The 16,066-nt window shown below is 40.6% G+C and overlaps 2 protein-coding genes across 4 annotated transcripts in view; both read right to left on the bottom strand.

The window, feature by feature from the left end:
* LOC134403036 (cytochrome c oxidase subunit 5B, mitochondrial-like) overlaps nucleotides 1-16,066 on the bottom strand; it is a 176,181-nt gene that overhangs the window by 68,077 nt on the left and 92,038 nt on the right. The gene's annotated exons all lie outside the window — the stretch shown is intronic.
* Nucleotides 1-16,066, bottom strand: part of MYPN (myopalladin) — a 102,573-nt gene that overhangs the window by 57,885 nt on the left and 28,622 nt on the right. For 2 of the 3 annotated variants that reach the window (XM_063133059.1, XM_063133056.1), the window contains exon 1: nucleotides 10,838-11,078. The exons of the other annotated variant lie outside the window; for it this stretch is intronic. The gene's annotated coding sequence lies outside the window, so the exon portion shown is untranslated. Of the gene's footprint in view, nucleotides 1-10,837; nucleotides 11,079-16,066 lie in introns of those variants that run through there. 3 annotated transcript variants of the gene reach the window in all.

Consider the following 16,066-nt stretch of genomic DNA (forward strand, 5'->3'; position numbering starts at 1 on the left):
AATAGTTTGAGGCTGCAGTGCTATACCCACTTACTTGGGAGTAAGCTCCATTGGATTCAGTGGGGCCTACTTCAGAGTAGACATGTAGAGCGTTTTTGAAGCATTACAAAACTCTGCAACCAGACTCAATCATGAGGTGATTGTGTACACAGTGCTAGCTCCAGGTTTTTGAGGGCTCATGGGCAAGGCTTCTTCAATAGGCCCCTCCCTCAGTGAGTTTAGCTCCTCACCAGCATTATCAAACTGCTGTTATTTCTCCTCATCCTCTTTCTTATTATTGCTATCACCTGCCTGACAGGCAGAGAGCGCCAGTGAGCAAGTTGGTAATGGCACCTAATGCTCCTCCTCCTTCTCATCACCACCATTGTCTTGGCCTAAGCGGGAGGCAAGTGAAAAAGTAGGTTGTAGTGGCAAAGAGAAGGAGCAAGCCCAGGGGCTCTGGACAGTGGGGTCCTGCTGGAGTGTGGGCAACACTGTCTCACAGACTGCCATCAGTACATAGAAAAGAACTATTGTCCATCCCCAGCCAATGAATGAAAGTCTATCTGAAGCATTCTGGGATTTCCTTAACCAGTTTCACACATGAAACTCCCATACTGAGCATGCATAAGAACTTGAGCCCTGCCCCACTAGATATGTTCACATTTTAACAAAATTCTTTCATTTAAGTGTGTCGTATCTCATGTCAGTGGCAGACCATCTGGATAAAAGCAACAAGAATTTGGGGAGGCGGATACTAGAAATCCATGTTTCCTAGTGGGCTGGTTTGCATAATCAAACAGCTCAACATGGCTTATTTAAACCATGGTGTGATGCAGTGTCTGCCAGTGGCCATTTTGAATATTCAAGCCATGGTCACAACTTGTCATGTTGTCCGAACCTGGGGACCATGGGTTATGCAAGGGTTAAATAACCATATAACTCTAAAATAAGCCATGATGAACCGTGGCAATCATGCAAACCCAGTCACTGACTCAATTTTCCTGCACAATCGCAAGCACAACTGGCCAAGTATTAGTTAAAAAACAAAGAACAAAAGTCATGATCTAACCAAAGTGTGTTAAAATCCCACCAGTTTCAGTGGGTGACAGCTAAGCCTGTGCTTAATTTTCTCATTGAAATCAATAGGACTTAAAATGTAGTTAACATTGGTTGGACTGTGAATGAAATTAATTTCTCTGGTCATCTTCTGGAGCAGTGGTATGCCACCTTATTTAATTACTATATTACTATATTATATCTTATCTTTCCTCCAAGGAGCTTTGTGATTCTGTCTCCACCCCCACCCACCCCACCCTTTATCCCCACAACACCCCTGTAAAGTAGGTAAGGCTAAGAGAAGGTGATTGCCCAAACTCACCCAGTAAGCTCCCTTGTCCTAGTTCAAATCTTTAATCACTATACCACACTGGATCTAGGATGTTTCTTGGTTTGATTCAAATGGTTTTGTTACAGACAAAGTTCATCCATGGTTAAATATGAGGACTGTCAGCCAATTAAAGAACAATTAGTTGATTAATCATCTTCCTTTCAACTGATGAATTGGAACTGATGAAAAATTTAAATGAATTGTCATGTTATGAAAATCACAATATAGGAGTCTTTCTGAGATACTGTAGGAACTGTATATTAATTTACAATTTTAGTGAACAATAAACAATGTTTAATGAACAAAAGGACATATATATATATATATATATATATATATATATATATATATATATATATCCCCCTATTATAGTAGCACACCAGAACAAAAATAACTCCTCAAAGTAAGCAAATGTAGCTGTAACCTGTAGGCCCATCAAGTGAAACTTGCTCTCACTCATTAAAACTGGACTCTATTCAGTAAAAAAACTAAAACATTACTTGACTAACCTACCAATTTTGCTGATCAAAGCTTCCAGCCCTGGCAAATATATTCAATGGATTAATAAAATATAAGATAAAAACAGTCAGTAATTCAAATCACTTCAGGAGCCCTGCCTGGCCTCATATGAGGGTTAAGATGGCAAACAGAATAGATCCAGATGTGGATGTGAAGGGTGATATTTTAGCTGCAGTTCAAGTACATGCTACTGTTTGCATTATTAACACAGATTAAGAGACTGATGCTTTCACACAAAGCATTTGATCATGTGTTAAAAAATGTACAAAACTCTCATGGATATAAGCATGTCTGAATTGGCTCTTAGCCTGACTAACAATTTTAATATGGATCATTCAGGGTCATAACATCCTATCGAACTTTGGTTTGCTATTCTCAGCTGGTGTTGGAGATAATTCTTTTGCCCTATATTTAGTAAGAGAGTTATTGGCTAGCAGTCAAAGAGCACACTGAGACATACTTTGCCTACCTCACTTTTGGGGGGGATTGTCAACAAGATGTGCCAGAATCAAATGAGAAAAAGCCAAATTTTGCTAACAGTCTGAATGCTGGACAATTAACAGTGTGATCCTAAGCAGGTTTACTCAGAAGCAAATTGCACTGAGTTCAATGGAATTTATTTCTTACTTTGTGTTTAGGATTGCAATTTTAGTTATATTTAAGGCCTAGGAAATGTGCAGTTTTTGTTTTTATATGACAGGGAACTACACTTTCGAAACCTCTTCACAACAAGATAAAGACTAATTTCTGAGTAATTTCAAGCAGTCCACGGTTTACAAACTGAAGAAGACAACCCAAATGTGGAGGAAACTTTCCTATCTTCTCTTCCATGTCCCCCACATTGTTCAGAAGACCATCCCCCAGACCCTCAGGAGAAGCTTTTTGGGGATGGGGTGTGTGCACTCCTTCCATGAACTTCCTTAATTTTTCTTTGAATCCAAGCCATTGACCTGATTCATATGTAAATAAATAACCCATGGGTTGACATGCATGAGCGGGAGAGAGAGCATACTGCCTTCTGTGCACCTTCCACTTCCACTTTTACCACAAACAATGACTGGCACTTTCATCAGTTGTGGTGTGTGATGTGTTAACCCAGACTTCTGGGTTAACCCAGCAGTTAACCCATGATTTGTTGTTGGGTTAACCCCATCAGTCCGGGTTCTCACGTCTTGCTGCACAACCTATGAAGGAGCTGATCGTAAGTTGTGGAGTAAAGGGGGAAGTTGTAGGCACACTGCAGGCAGCATGGCAGCTCTTCTCCTGGACATCCCTGACAGTCCATGGGCTGTCATTACGTGTGAACAGCCCCAATAAGTTCTAAAAGATTTTCGTCTAAACCTCTTAGGGTGTTTCCAGACAGACGGCTTCTGGCGCTATCAGTCAAAAGACATTGTGCCATTCCTCCTTAACTGATTTTTTGTGTGAAAAGAAAGAAGATGAAAGAAGCAATGGAAAAACACAGGAGGGTCACATACAAGTGGGAGACAATGTCATCTGGACTCCCCATAAAATTCCATGAACGAGGTGGACTGATTGCATGATCAAAAGTCTCATCTAGAAGCATTTAGCTGTTGCTCCTTGTTGAATTAGAAAGGTGGCGCAGAACCTCAGGCCCAGGGGGCCCAATCTGGCCCTCTAGGGTGCTCCGGAATGCTACGCCCCCTTCTCCTGGCCCCGCCCCTTCCACTTGGCTACCAACCATGTGGTGGTTCCCCATCTCTTGTGCAGTTTTCCCCTCCTAAGGCTTAGTTACTGACTGTAAGAGCTTTAAGCTAAAATATGCTGATATTTTTTGGATATTTGGGACATTTGGCTCAGTCTCTTTTGCCTTCTGCCCCACCCACCACTGTAATATTGCCCCCAAGAGCTTCTCTTAAATGGAGCTCAGCCCTCGGGTTGAAAGAAATTCTGCACCCATGAATTAGAACTTTTATATTTAGAATCGCCATCTCTTTTCTGGCATGGCTGCTGTGCTTTTAAGAGCAGGAATTCTCAAATGAGGCTTTCCCCTTTGCTGGATCTTTATATTGAGGAAATCTTCATTTGTTAATTTTTGCCTATTAGGCAACTATTAAAGCATGGTTGCCCTGCCCACCCCAAATAGCCACACTACTCATTTTCTTCAGAAATATAAGATACTCCCTCTCTGTCACATGAGTACCAGAAGGCAAGAAATTTGTTAACTATTCCACTTGTTTCTTCAGGTATCATGATACTAGGGCCGATCTACACCAAGCAGGATATAACACTTTAAAAATGTTATGAAAACGGTATATGTAGTGTGTCCTGGGCCTGAACAGTTCTCATAACCATTATAAACCGTTATAAGCAGTAGTGTAGATCCTGCCATGGTGTAGACAAAGTGGATAATGCTATAACCTTGGGTGGGAAATTCAGGACAGACTGAGAGGTTCATCAGATGAGAGTTTTAACCCATGCTCGCTACTGTCCACTTACAGATGTGTGTGCGTACTTTATATGACGTCGTCTGCCTCCCACGTGCCTCCCACTCCTTCCACTCATTTTCCCATCACAAAATTTTAAAGAATGGAATGTGCCATGTTCTCCTGCTGTGTGCAAAAAAAGTGGCGCAATCAAAACAGCCTCTGAATGGGCCACATGGTCTTTGTTTACTTCCTGTTTCCCAGTTAGGAAAAGAGAGGAAGTAATGAGGGACAAAAGCGGGGGTGGAGAAGCAATAGTAAGGAAACACGATTTCCCCCCATGTGATGACACTCAAAAGGAAGTAGTGAATCCTTAAACAATGGCATTCGCTATCACAAGACGTGGTGATAGCTTTAAAATGGGATTAGATGAATTCAGGGCAGGCAAAGCTACTAGTCATGATGGCTATATCTTACCTCCAGTATCAAAGGCAGTATGCCGTTGCTGTTGTTATTCCAGTTGCTGGGGAACATGAGTAAGAGGGTGCAATTGCGATTTTCTGGTAGGCATTTATTTGGCCACTGTGGGAACAGAATGATGGAGTAGAAAGGCCTTTGGTCTGATCTAGCAGGGCTCTTCTTAGGTTCTTAACTGAGCTCCCTCTGGATCATGGAGAAGATGATGTTTAAATTGGCCTTCCATAGCCTGGTGCCCATCAGATTTTTAAGACTACAACTCCCAGCATTCCTTACCATTGGCCATGCTGGCTATGGCTGACAGGAGTTGAAGTCCACATCTTCTGGAGGGCACCATGTTAGGGAAGGATGGTTTCAATTAAAGGAAAGTATATTTAGGCCAGGAGTGCACAACTTGAGAGCCTCCAAGACCTAGCCCCAATTCCTGGAAGGCAACAACAGCTGGAAGCTTGTCAAGCCCTGGTGAGCCCTGAACAGCTTTGGGGTGGAGGGAGGTCACAAGTTGAGCAGACTTGATTTAGGCTAAACATGGAGGGAAGGTTGCAAATATGGCACAGCCGTGGAACGACCCAGACAAAATAGATGTGGAATGTCCTTTCTCACAGCCTTCTCCAAACAGGCTTCCTCCCTCCAGGTGTGTTAGATGACAACTCCCATCACCTCCAGCCAACATGACCAATGTAGTCCAACATATCTGGAGGCCATCAGGTTGGGGGAGGCTGCAGGTTTTCGAGGAAGCCATTCCTATTTCAGTGGTTTCATTTAGCTAAGCTTCCATACAAATACCCTGTCTCAGCTGACCAGTAGAATGGGCTTCTAACTACGAGGTGATTTGTGCTGATTAGAGACTATCACATCCTGCTTGTGATGTTTGTGCCATGCATTCCAAAAATAGCCTCCCCCCACTACCCGGAGACCAAAACATTGCTGGCCCTCCTTTATAATTTGTGATTGATTATAACTACTTACATAAAACTACTGCCTAGACATTTATCCTTTTCTAAAAGTGAACATTTGATTTCTCCTCCGCCCCACCCCCAGCATAATGCTGTCCTTGCAATTTCGTCTAAACCTATACTCTGATTTTTCAAGATTGTTTTTATTCTGCCTTTTACAATCTCTCCCAACCTTTTGCTGAAAATAGCGCCCAGTTAAACTTTAGGGTATACTCCAATCTTTGCCCAGACTGATAAACAAATAATTGAAAACTACTTTTTCGATATTTTCAACCAGCTGTGCTCCTACAAAGAATAAGGACATGGGACAAGCAAGTCAAAGTTAAGCAATTCAAATCCTACTTATTATTAAAAGAGCACATGCTTAACTCTCCCATTTCAATCTATGGGTCTTAAAGGTTCTTAACTTTCAGTGGATCATAAGAAGTATGCCCATATCTTCAGGGGAGATTCCCATGCACCTAGATTAGCACTCCAGTATTAAACTAGAAGTGGAGGATGTAGCTGCTAAAGTGTACAATGTTCCTCAGGTGATGCAGAGTGTGCAATTCATGTTGCTTGCTGTAGTTTATTCTAGTAAGCAGTGCAGAGAAACCAGCAAGGAGTTGTCATCGGTTGACCACCAGGTGCTAAAAGAATCCATCTGATGATCTTTAAAGGAAGCTCCATTAAACCACCCTTCACATAACTAGGAGACACAAAAAGCAACATAGCTATTGTTGTGTTTCCAAGCCCTCCCACCAAAATGTGAGACAACAAAGAGATTCACTTTGCAATCTACAGAACTTTTATTCAATTAAAAAAAATCCAATCTCTTCATACCTCTAAGCTTAATGAGCTAAACAAAGCAAGGCAGTTGCCTATCACTAAATGGACGGTTTCCCACTGTTCTTGACAGGCTTTTACTAGACTCCTCCTTCAGGGAGGATTTTCATGTTGCAACTTCTGCCATGTCACTAGTCTAGCAGACCGACTCCCACCTCCTCTCAACTCTGCCCTCTTGGCCTGGCAGTGGACTCTGGGATCTGTCAATTCTGTGCCCGATCTACACCAAGCAGGATATAACACTTTTAAAACGGTATGAAACAGTATATGTAATGTGGCCTGCGCCTGAACAGTTGTCATAACCCTTATAAACCGTTAAGCAGTAGTGTAGATCCTGCCCTGATGTGCCCTCTCCCTCTGACAAAGACTGAGGCCTTAGCTAGACCTACTGTTTAGCCCGCAACAGAGGAGGGAAGATCCCGCGATGTGTTTATCGCGAGATCCCTACTCTGTTTATGTGCCACGTGCGATGACCTCAGAAGGAGAGGCGTTGCGCCCGCCATTTTTCTTAAAATTAAAGGGGCAGGAGCGCATGAACGCTCGTGCGCTAAAGGTAATTTTTTTAAAAAAAATTAAAGTATTTTCCCTACTCCCCCCACCCTATCCCCAGTGGGCGCAGCTCCCGGCTCCTCGCAAGGAATCGCGCGGAGCCGGGTCAACATGTGGCGCCCAGCCACACATTCTGTGGTCTCGGGCTCAGCCCCGGGACCACGGAAAAACCGGGGCCAAAGGGGAAGTCGAGATCCCGGGGCAACGGAGGGATCATCCCTCCCTGATCCCGGGATCCTCTGTGCATCCCCTGTGCATCCCCTGTGCATCAAGCCCTGTCTAGCTATGGCCTGAGTTTCTGGAGTTGGGAGGAAAGGATTTCTGAACCTGGGCCTCCTTTTTTATAAGCCTCTTGAAAGATTCCTCCCTGACTTAATCTTACTTCCTTTAGCATTGTAGGATGGATTTTCAACAGGCCCTGACAATTATATTGAAGTTTTGTGTTTCACCCAGGTTGTGAAACCTAGAGACCTGAAACTTGGCATGTCTGTTAAGGGGATCCTAGGTTTCATTTGTTTTTGAACCTCAGGTTCATTTGTTTTTTAAAATTCTGAGACCCAAAACTGATTATTCTGATTTGAAATTAAATACTGAAACAGTGTCCATGTCCCCCATCTATTTCCCCCCTTGCTTGTGAAAGTGACTTGGCCGTAGAAAACTAACTGGCAGGTAAATGAGAATAGATAGGTAAGAACATCAGAACATAAGAACAGCCATGTTGGATCAGACCAAGGGTCCATTTGGTTCAGCACTCTGTTCACACAGTGGCCAACCAGCTGTCAACCAGGTACTCACAAGCAGGACATGGTGCAATAGCACCCTTCTGCCCATATCCCCTAGCAACTGGTGTATACAGGTGTACTGCAGATAGAGGATAGGTAGATTCTGTCCTCTACACCAGTATATCCTTTTAGAATAGGAAAAGCAATGTCCAAAGAAGCTGCTTTTGGGTAGGTGGGTAGGAGACTGTTAGAAACTAGCAAGAGATACACAAACAAATGCATTATTACTTCACTTAACATTTTCCCCAAAGGCTTCACTCTGGCCTGAAAAAAAGGTTGAGGGGCTAAGCCCTAATGAACCCAGCTCAAATTATATATTGCCTTCTTGGAAAAAAAGTTGTAACCCTTGTGTCTGCAGCCCGGTTTTTACTGACCCCCAATATAGGTCATATCACATTCCATTGCAGTTATGCTGCTTAGAAGCTGAATGTGTTCTATGTAGTTCTGTCTGGTACGTAGAATTAAGGGCCATTTGGGGGCTGCTAAAAACAAAGCTAGGTCTATTTTTATATTTTGATTTTTACATTATTCTACTCTATGCTACATTCTGTTCTGTTACAGCCATGCACGTACCAGCACAGGCTTGGGGAGGGGGGAGGGGGGAACTCCCTGGATAGATGTGATGTCAAAATTCAGTTCACCATCTGTTTAGTCGAGAGGAGGAGCAAATAACATCAAATGAAGTTTGATATATTTGTGTGTGTGTTCGTGGGGGGTGAGGAGACAGGGAGATGGGGCGGATGTAAGGTGATTCACAGGGTTGTGGTTTCCAAATAGTTTTCTGCTTGAGATTTAAGTTTTAGAGAATGTTTTCTAGAGAGGATTTTTTTTTAGTTTTGGTATGAATTAGGAATGATCACAGTTAGAGGAGACAAAATGTTATTTATAATGCCATATTATTATAACAACTAACTTAAAATAATTGTTTCCCCAATCCTTCCACATAACGTAACTGCCATTTTGAAATTACTTTACTTCCAGAACATTCCATTGGTTTCACTGGTACCTACTTTTGAATATCTGGGTTTGGATTCATAGCTCAATAATCAGAAAGAAAATGAATTCATTGATTGAGTGTAAATATTAGTGAGCAAATGACTTCAGAACTGTAATCTGTTGTGATCTTGATAGATCAGAGAATCAAAACTAGCTTCTCCATATTGATTTTTTTTTAAAATGAGTTATATTGCATTCATAAATAGCTAACTACTCTGACATTCATTTGATAGTTATTCCAAATGTTGTCATTACGTGCATTTTAGTATGTACATGAGAAATTCAGTCCCATAGGTAGATCATAGATGTAAAAGATGGTGTTTAAATACCTCAGAATTTAGGTAGCATAATGATTGGGTATTAAAACTTACTCCCAAATTTTACACATTTGAATATTCTGAAAAAGCATTTAAATTGAGAACACTTTACCCATGAATGCAGTTAAACTGAAGTGCTAGGATTTCAGCTGATCCTTTGCATTGACCTCAATGGGACCCAGTTTGTATTCCAAGTGCAATATTTCACAATGATTGTGCTGTATATCATGAGTTACATCCAAAGTTTTAGTCCTACTTAGAGTAGACCCATTGAAATGAATGGGACTTATCATAGACTAACACTGGACACCCTCCCATATTTCAAGGTATATTAGTTATTATACAAGTTTTGTTCCTAAACAGGTTGAGGTGTAATCTTCCATCTGTTTGTTCTGCACATTAGTAAAGCTCAGGAAATGTCTTGAGAAATGCCTCTTTGTTAATTCTAAAACCTCTCTTGAAGGGAAAGATGGCAAGCAGATTACTTAAGGCATGCGTTTATAGTGGGAGAGTTTTAAAAGTTTATAACCTGTATTGCTGCCTCCACCTGAATCTCTCTCTTTCTCTTCCTCTGGCTGTGTTCAGAAGACACTTTTAACCATAGCTTTAGCCATGGTGAATAAAGCAAAAAGCCTTATTCACTGTGGTTACAGCCATGGTTTAAGATGTCTTCTGAACAGGCCTATTGTCTCTATCTTGGGCTTTGTAGAACTCTAGGAACTTCTTTTTCAAGCTTACCTGAAGAGAATAACATTGCTATATAAATATATTCACACACACACACACACACACACACACACACACGGTTCTGAACGCATAATTTAAGACTTTTCAAAATTCTCTTCTATGTTGTTCATTTCTTTATTATAATTCATGATGCTCTTTTGATGTCTGCTTAATGTTGCAATATAGTAGGGCAAACATTTGCCACTGACAGTCAAAAACATTTTTATTTTTTTTACACACACAGAGAGAGAGATAAGGGTGGGGGTTGAAACAGCAATGCCCTTCGAGCAAGACTGTTTCTGCAGCTGTTGTGTACATTAATCCACAGAGCAGATCTCCAAACCCTAAATATAGCCGGCAGTATCATTTTACATGACACATACTCTCTCTCTCTCTCTCTCTCTCTCTCTCTCTCTCTCTCTCACACACACACACACACACACACACACACACACACACGCACCAGTAAAAAGAAAGACTTTAAATATGGGGCAAAATTAATCTGGACTCCTATGATTTTTTTTCTTTAAGGAGGTAACGCAAACTATCAGTGTGGCTTTAATGCTAGAGATTATAAAATAATAGTTTCAACTACTGTTAAAAAGGGGAATGAAAAGGAATGTTTCTTAGCCATGCAATTTATACATTTATGCCTTCTGTTGACTACTCAAAATAACTAACCGTGCAAGGAAAGAATTTGGAACACCCCTCCAGCCCTCCACACACACTTTATTATTCTGAAGATCATTCCGTTTCTCTTTAATCTTGTGTTCCTCTGTGTAATTGAAGCCAGTCAGTTAAAAAAGTTACTTGCTGCCCAAATATGATTTATCAGCAATAATTAGCATTCAGGCATAACATGGACCCCCAGACCCTCTGTGGACTTGCGCAATGTCATCAAAGCACAGTCACTCTTGAAAGTTAAAGACGTTACCTTTTCTAATTCGTCCAGATGTTGAAATCCAACTCTGGCACACAATCACAGTGACAACGACTCCTAAGTAGGAGATTAAAAATGACCAAAGCAACAGTACTCCTTCACGTCCTTCGGAACTGAAACGATGTGGAGTCCATCAGGCAAAAAAAAAAAAAAGGCGTTAACCTTCGTTTTAAGGAAGATGGCTGTAAGAAGCTGAACAACCTGTCACCACTGAAGCAATAGCATTTGTCAGTTTGCAGGTCCCAAGTTATTTTGAGACGCATAAACCATGTGCCTGTGAAACATTCCACCTCATTGGACAGGATAATATTGAGCAAAGGGATTCCATTGCTGGAAGAGCACCTATGGGGGGGATATAATCGTTTTTCTCTCCCCACAGAATGTCTTCAATTGATGCTTATGCATTCTTGGCATGACACATTCACCAGTAAATAGAAAATACATTTTGTATTGTTTTGAAGTCAAAGCAGGTGGTTTTATTTTAAAGTTCGAAAATAGTGTAATTTAAGCTCTTCCTCAGTTAGTTAGTTTGTTCATATGCTCAGAATCTATGAGATGCCTCAGATTATACACTACTAATAAAGATATCCGTTTCTATTTAACATTTTTAATATTAAGGAACTACATAGAGCCAATGCTAAGAACACTTTTACATATCAATCATGATGTTAGATGTTACTATATTCAATGGTGTACAAATGCCACAAATAAATAAAAATAAATAATAAAATATCTTTGGGTTAGGATTCAGCCAAAATAAAGCACTTTTAAGTCCCACTGGTTTAAGTGGGACATAGGTAAGCAAACACTTAATTCTTCCATTGGATGCAAGAGGATTTAAGAGTGTTTGGCTGGATCATAGTCAAATCCATTCAAATCCATTTGAGTTTGTCTGTTCACTTCAGTGAGTTACAGATTGTATCCTGAACATTGGCAATGTTATATAAGAGTGCAGTACTAAAAGGTTATAGTTTTTGAGGAGCCACTGATGTTTTAATTAATAATCCCTCCTAACATTTATTTACTATGACATGATGAAAACTTAAGACTTGATTAATGTAAATTCCACTGAAATCAACCGAATTGTTTTTGGACTAAGATTTACTATGCCAGTGCAGCACGTTTATTTATTATTAAGCCTGTGATCCTATGATACATTATTATTATTATTAGGGCTGGATCCATATTAAGTTAATCACAGTTAGTTCCCATTGAAATCATTGTGAAAAGTTAATCATGATGAACTTGTGGTCCGTTGATTTCAATGGGACCTAAGTGCAACTAACTATCTGGATACAACCGATTATTGTTACTGTTATTATTAACACCACTTTTAATGGGGAAAATGTTTTTTCATCAGTGGATGTTGCTATATCCTACTGAGATCCTCAACATAACTCCTGTAGATTTTAGATGTACTATTCACAAGTTTCCTGAAAAATATCAAAAACCATTTGAAGGTGGAGAACCTGCATATATAATAAAAATAGAAACGTTGCAGGATCCAACATGCCTTCCCAAAAGTAATAGTGACTAACAGCCTGGTTCTGCTCTCTTAACAAATACATGCTTATGATTGGGCATCACAACAGCTGCACTAAAATAATGGCACAAAATATGGCAATGTGATGTTAATATGGCATTCTTGAGAGATGCCTGAGTGAAAATGTCACATGTCAAATTGTTAGCTGTGCTATCTACATAAGAACACACTAGTATAAGGATTAGGGCTAAAGATCTACTAGGCTGATTTTGCTAATTTGAAGCTTGAGCAGTGTAGATGTACAGAAAAATTTTGAAACTGCAAAAAAGTCCAAAGCTCAAACTATGATAGCAAAACACTATGTTTCTTGTCTCTGTGCCAAATATTCTCTTATTACTCTGGCAATGGAAATCTTGCAATACCCTTGGTATTCCAGTCACTGTTGCTGTTGTCAGCCATAGCGAACATGGCGGCCCTGATGAAAGCAGTATATGGAATGTGGATTGTGTCCCATCAGTTATCAATGCACATCAATACCAATAGAAAGCAGTAGTGTAGATCTAATTTTGGTTTAATGGTTTGGTGTACTTTAAAAAATTGTTAATTAAAATTGAATGTTTCAGTTAATTTGGGCAAAAAAAAAATCTTTTAAATTATTCTGTTTGTCTGCAAGATCAGAATTTGGAGGAAGGCCTTGTTTTAGAGGGTGGATCATAAAGGGAAATTTTAAGCATGGCTAATGTCAAGAGTTCAAAGTATGGAATTTTTGGATAGTTTGCCAGACTATGTTGTTGCATATTGTTGGTGTTCAAAATGTTTTTGGGAAGAGCACCTTGACCTTCAATAAATGCCCACCTCAGTAAATATTGTTGCTATTAATAACTGTTGATAGTACTGGAAAGCTGGGTAACTACAATTCTGAACAATACAAAGTATTCTAACCAAGGTCTTCTGTATTCATTTTGTTTTACTCCCTTGCTGTTGCTGTACAAAAGTTTAATACAGATCATATTATCAACCATAGGATCTGACCACATCTTCCAATCATATTATTTGATATATTAAAGAGTAGTGAATTCTGCCCCCGGGTTTAATTTTGTTTGGAATTGGGGGTGGGGTGGGGGTTATGCTAAAATCAGTGGATAGTAGCCTATGAGCTTCATCCCACATACCCGTTTCCCTCGAATTATCCCCATAGCGTAAAACTTTTGTTAGCTAAATCACACCCCGGGTGGCAGGAAAAGGGTTTAAGGGGGGGGGGATGTAAAAAAACATTAAAAAATCAACGGACGACCAAATCCAATCAAATTTGGTATACTGAAAGCCCTCCTTAATATTTATTATTGTGCCGATTTTGATGTCTTTATCCTTAAAACTTACGCAGATGTAAGCATTTGTTTAATTTGAAGTTTAAAAATCATCCTTCTGCGCCCCCAGTGGCCGCTTGGAGAAGGACAAGGAAGTTTGTTAAAATTAGCCTTGGGATTGTGGTGGAGTAACAAGAGTCGCTCTTTCCGCGATTCTATTTTCGGTGCTTCTTTTAGGGAAGCAGCACAATCACAGCAGGATGCATCGGAGTACTTCACAATAAAAGCAGATTATAAAGTAGAAAACATTGGAGTCCTTTGCATGTAATTCACAGTGAATGCACAGTATAACACTGGCATGATGAAGCTCTATGTCGGTCCTACTTAGAGTAGACCCATAAAAATGAACTAACTTAAGTCTCATTCATTTCAGTGGATCTGTTCTAAATAGGACAAACATTGGGTAGTATCCATAATATCAAAAATAAATCCAATCCTTGCTTTGTGATTCCTTAAAGCACAGTTCTAAGCATGATTGTTCAGAAATAGCACCAGTGTATACAGTTTGGAGGATATATCCAACAAACTAATGGGGCGATAGATGGCTGGTGAGGATTTGTCCCCCTTCTTAAAAATAGGGATAATGATACTTCGATTCCAACCACTGGGGAATTTGCCATTTGAGTTGATATGAGTAAAAACCTTAGCCAATACAGGGCCCCACCATTATAAATTATCCAAAAATATTGCTGGGGGAAGCATATCCTCCAGGCTCCTTCCGTCTACCTAAGCTTGAGATTAATTGCTTTACCTCACTGCCGGCCACATATCAGTTTCTGTAATATTAAGGAGTTGAAACGGTGACAAATAATTCATATCTGGGGTATGCCAGCCTCAAAATGAAAAGCTTGCTCAAAATGTGTTTGAGCTGCGCATCCACGCATTCCTCTATTCCCCACCCCCACCTGGGGCTTTCGTTTTTTTCTCCTGACAAAGCTGGAGGAAGTGCTTAGAGGCATTTCAGCAGCCATTCGACTCTCTGGCCCACCCCTCCCCCCTGTCCATGCCAATGGCGACCAATCAGGGGTCACCATTGGCTGGCCACACCTCTGCTACAACTTTGGAGCAAGGCAGCAGACCCAGATGTACTGTCGTTGCCTTGCTCCACAGAAAAAATTGTGGGTAAGTCCCCAACTTTTTAAATTCGAAGCTTCGGGGGAAAGCCCTGGGATGGCTCCGCAATGGCTGCTGCGTCATATAAATGACACAGCGCCACTGCAGAGCCACCCTGGGACTTTCCCCCGAAGCTTCGAATTTAAAAAGTTGGGGACTTACCCACAATTTTTTCTGTGGAGCAAGGTAACGACAGTACATCTGGGTCTGCTGCCTTGCTGCCCCAAGATTATTCTGGCATGGATAACAGGCAGAGCCAAGGAGGTAATACAAAGCAAGAAGGCTTTCTTCAAAAAATGGATGACTTGCCCAAATAAGGAATGCAAAAGGGAGCACAAATTATTACAAAGGCAATGTAAGCCAACAAGAAGGCAAACAAAGAAGAATTTGAGGAGTGTGCTGCTAAAAATGTTAAGATTGTTCAGAGAAGCTGAATAAACCCTTTCTACTTGTCTTCACAGTGAAAGAGGCACAAGGTACAAGCCTATTGAATAAGGGTCAGCATGAGGAATTCAGAGGGAAGCCCTGCCTCCACAAACCTTTGGAGTTCTTTGAGTGTCAACAAGCATTTGAATAGAGGTCATCTTGTAGAGATTATCTACCTGATTTCCCAAAACGCTTTGACAAAGTTTCCTCAGAAAGTCTCCTAAGTAAACCTAGAAGTTACGGTTAAAAGGATGGGTTCTCTTATGCATCAGTAATTTGTTAAACAACAGGAAGCAGAGGATAGGAGTAAATGGACAGTTCTCACAATGGAGGAAGTCAGGAGGATTTTTACTGAATCCTCTTCATAAATGATATGGAATTAGGAATGAGCAATGACATGATCAAGTTTATGGATAACATCAAGATAATGAAAAGTGAAGGGGGTTGTGAAGGGCTCCAAAAGGACATCTCCAAACTGGGTGAATGTGCAACAAACTGACAAATGAAATTCAATATAATTTGAGTGTGATACAGTGAAGCAAATATATATACATCCCAGTTTCACATATACCCAGATGGGAACTGGACAAACAGTAACTAGCCATTGTGAACTAATCCATTCCAAAATAAGGACCATGGAATATAAATTTCAAGAGTAACAAAAGACCCCAGAAATAGGAGGCGCAAGGGTAAACAAGCAGCAGGGTGACGAGTAAAGGAAGAGGCAGGGATAACATGGAATGAACATGAGCAAATGTCTTCACCTAAGGACCAACTAAGATCCAAATGAGACATTTCAGGGACCTATGACTATTGTCATTCCACGTCTCTGAC

Source organism: Elgaria multicarinata, chromosome 8, assembly GCF_023053635.1.
Source record: "Elgaria multicarinata webbii isolate HBS135686 ecotype San Diego chromosome 8, rElgMul1.1.pri, whole genome shotgun sequence".
NCBI classification, from domain to species: domain Eukaryota; kingdom Metazoa; phylum Chordata; class Lepidosauria; order Squamata; family Anguidae; genus Elgaria; species Elgaria multicarinata.